Source organism: Triticum aestivum, chromosome 7B (genome assembly GCF_018294505.1).
Source record: "Triticum aestivum cultivar Chinese Spring chromosome 7B, IWGSC CS RefSeq v2.1, whole genome shotgun sequence".
NCBI classification, from domain to species: Eukaryota; Viridiplantae; Streptophyta; class Magnoliopsida; order Poales; family Poaceae; genus Triticum; species Triticum aestivum.
The window spans coordinates 39,732,643-39,737,160 of NC_057813.1; positions in this window are offsets into that span (position 1 = coordinate 39,732,643).

Here is a 4,518-nt window from a genome sequence, read left to right on the forward strand (position 1 = left end):
AAACTTCATCTCCGGACCATTCCGGAGTTCCTCGTCATGTCCGTGATCTCATCCGGGACTCCGAACAACATTCGGTCACCAACATAAATAACTCATATAATACTATATCGTCAACGAATGTTAAGCGTGCGGACCCTACGGGTTCGAGAACTATGTAGACATGACCGAGACATTTCTCTGGTCAATAACCAACAGCGGAACCTGGATGCCCATATTGGCTCATACATATTCTACGAAGATCTTTATCGTTCAAACCACATAACATCATACGTTGTTCCCTTTGTCATCAGTATGTTACGTGCTCGAGATTCGATCGTCGGTATCATCATAACTAGTTCAATCTCGTTACCAGCAAGTCTCTTTACTCGTTCCGTAATACATCATCCCGCAACTAACTCATTAGCTGCAATGCTTGCAGGGCTTATAGTGATGTGCATTACTGAGTGGGCCCAGAGATACCTCTCCAACAATCGGAGTGACAAATCCTAATCTCGAAATACGCCAACCCAACAAGTACCTTTGGAGACACCTGTAGAGCACCTTTATAATCACACAGTTACGTTGTGATGTTTGGTAGCACAAAAAGTGTTCCTCCAGTAAACGGGAGTTGCATAATCTCATAGTCATAGGAACATGTATAAGTCATGAGGAAAGCAATAGCAACATACTAAAGGATCAAGTGCTAAGCTAATGGAATGGGTCAAGTCAATCACATCATTATCCTAACGATGTGATCCCGTTAATCAAATGACAACTCATGTCTATGGTTAGGAAACATAACCATCTTTGATTAACGAGCTAGTTAAGTAGAGGCATACTAGTGACACTCTGTTTGTCTATGTATTCACACATGTATCATGTTTCCGATTAATACAATTCTAGCATGAATAATAAACATTTATCATGGTATAAGGAAATAAATAATAACTTTATTATTGCATCTAGGTCATACTTCCTTCAGTCTCCCACTTGCACTAGAGTTAATAATCTAGTTCACATCATCATGTGATTTAACACCAATATTCATATCTGTATATGATTAACACCCATAGTTCACATCGTTATGTGACCAACACCCAAAGGGTTTACTAGAGTCAATTAATCTAGTTCACATTGCTATGTGATTAACACCCAAAGAGTACTAAGGTATGATCATGTTTTGCTTGTGAGAGAGTTTTAGTCAACAGGTCTGTCACATTCAGTGACGTGTGTATTTTGCAAATATTCTATGTCTACAATGCTCTGCACGGAGCTACTCTGGTTATTTGCTCTCACTTTCAGTATGTATCCAAATTGAGACTTAGAGTCATCTGGATCGGTGTAAAATCTTGTACCGATGTAACTCTTTACGACGGGCTCTTTTATCAGCTCCATAATTGAGAAACATTTCCTTAGTCCTCACTAAGAATATTCTTGACTGCTGTCCAGTGATCTACTCTTAGATCAAGATTGTATTCCCTTGCCAAACTCATAGCAAGGTACACAATAGGTCTGGCACAACATAGCATACTTTATAGAACCTATGACTAAGGCATAGGGAATGACTTTTCATTCTCTTTCTGTTTTCTGCCGTGGTCGGGATTTGAGTATTACTCAATTTCATACCTTGCAACACAGGTAAGAACTCCTTCTTTGACTGTTCCATTTTGAACTACTTCAAAATCTTATCAAGGTATGTACTCATTGAAAAGTCTTATCAAGCATCTTGATCTATCTCTATGGATCTTGATGATCAATGTGTAAGCAACTTCACCAACATTTTTCTTTGAAAAATTCCTTTCAAACACTCCTTTATGCTTTGCAGAATAATTCTATATTATTTCCGATCAACAATATGTCATTCACATATACTTATCAGAAATGTTGTAGTGCTCCCACTCACTTTCTTGTAAATACAGGCTTCACCGCAAGTCTGTATTAAAACGATATGCTTTGATCAACTTATCAAAGCGTATATTCCAACTCCGAGATGCTTGCACCAGTCCATAGATGGATCGCTGGAGCTTGCATATTTTGTTAGCACCTTTAGGATTGACAAAACCTTATGGTTGTATCATATACAACTCTTCTTTAATAAATTCATTAAGGAATGCAGTTTTGTTTATCCATTTGCCAGATTTCATACAATGCGGCAATTTTCTAACATGATTCAGACAGACTTAAGCATCGCTACGAGTGAGGAAACCTCATCGTAGTCAACACCTTAAACTTGTCGAAAACCTTTTTGCGACAATTCGAGCTTTGTAGATAGTAACACTACTATCAACGTCCGTCTTCCTCTTGAAGATCTATTTATTCTTGATGGCTTGTCGATCATTGGGCAAGTCAACCAAAGTCCATACTTTGTTCTCATACATGGATCCCATCTCAGATTTCATGGCCTCAAGCCATTTCGTGGAATCTGGGCTCATCATCGCTTCCTCATAGTTCGTAGGTTCTCCATGGTCAAGTAACATGACTTCCAGAATAGGATTACCATACCACTCTGGTGTGTATTGTACTTTGGAAGACCTACGAGGTTTTGTAGTAACTTAATCTAAAGTTTCATTAGCTTCCTCACTAATTGGTGTAGGAATCACTGGAACTGATTTCTGTGGTGAACTACTTTCCAATTCGGGAGAAGGTACAAATTACCTTATCAAGCTCTACTTTCCTCCCACCCACTTCTTTCGAGAGAAACTCCTTCTCTAGAAAGGACCCATTCTTAGCAACGAATATTTTGCCTTTGGATCTGTGATTAGAATGTGTACCCAACAATCTATTTTGGGTATCCTATGAAGACGCATTTCTCTGATTTGGGTTTGAGCTTATCAGGTTGAAACTTTTTCACATAAGCATCGCAACTCCAAACTTTAAGAAACAACAACTTTGGTTTCTTGCCAAACCACAGTTCATAAGGCGTCGTATCAACGGATTTTGATGGTGCCCTATTTAAAGTGAATGCAACTGTCTCTAATGCATAACCCCAAAATGATAGTGGTAAACCGATAAGAGACATCATAGATTGCACCATATCCAATAAAGTGCGGTTACGACGTTCGGACACACCATAATGCTGTGGTGTTCCAGGTGGCGTGAGCTGTGAAACTATTCGAAATTGTTTTATATGAAGACCGAACTTGTAACTCAAATATTCTCCTCCACGATCAGATCATAGAAACTTTATTTTCTTGTTACAATGATTCTCCACTTCACTCTGAAATACTTTGAACTTTTCAAATTATTCAGACTTGAGTTTCATTAAGTAGATATACCCATATCTACTCAAATCATTTGTGAAGGTCAGAAAATAATGATACCCGCCACGAGCATCAACACTCATCGGACCGCATACATCGGTATGTATTATTTCCAATAAGTCACTAGCTTGTTCCATTGTTCCGAAGAACGGAGTTTTAGTCATCTTGCCCATAAGGCACGGTTCGCAAGCATCAAATGATTCATAATCAAGTGATTCCAAAAGTCCACCTGTATGGAGTTTCTTCATGCGCTTTACACCTATATGACCCAAACGGCAGTGCCACAAATATGTTGCACTATCATTATCAACTTGCATCTTTTGGCATCAATATTATGAATATGTGCATTACTACGATCAAGATTCAATAAACCATCAACATTGGGTGTATGACCATAGAAGGTTTTATTCATGTAAACAGAATAACAATTTATTCTCCGTCTTAGATGAATAATCGTATCACAATAAACATGATCTAATCATATTTATGCTCAACGCAAACACCAAATAACATTTATTCAGGTTCTACAATAATCTCGAAAGTATAGGGAGTGTATGATGATGATCATATCAATCTTGGAACCACTTCCAACACACATCATCACTTCAGCCTCAACTAGTCTTTGTTTATTCTGTAACTCCTGTTTCGAGTTACTAATCTTAGCAACCGAACAAGTATCAAATACTCAGGGGCTACTGAGGGAGTCCTGGATTAGGGGGGGTATCCGGACAGCCGGACTATATACTTTGGCCAGACTGATGGACCGTGAAGATACAAGACTCAAGACTTCGTCCTGTGTCCGGATGGGACTCTCCTTTGCGTGGAATACAAGCTTGGCGATCCGGATATTAGATTTCCTTCTTTGTAACCGACTCTGTGTAAACCCTAGCCCCCTCTGGTGTATATATAAACCGGAGGGTTTGGTCCGTCAAGGGATGATCACAACAATCATAATCATCATAGGCTAGCTTCTAGGGTTCAGCCTCTACGATCTCGTGGTAGATCAACTCTTGTAATACTCATATCATCAAGATCAATCAAGCAGGAAGTAGGGTTTTACCTCCATCGAGAGGGACCGAACTAGGGTAAAACATTGTGTCCCTTGCCTCCTGTTACCATTAGCCTTAGACGCACAGATCAGGACCCCCTACCCGAGATCCACCATTTTTGACACCGACAATGGTGCTTTCATTGAGAGTTCCTCTGTGTCGTTGCTGCAAGGCTCGATGGCCCGTCTCGTTGTCAAGGACAACATCACCTCTGGGGGAGCACTGGTTGT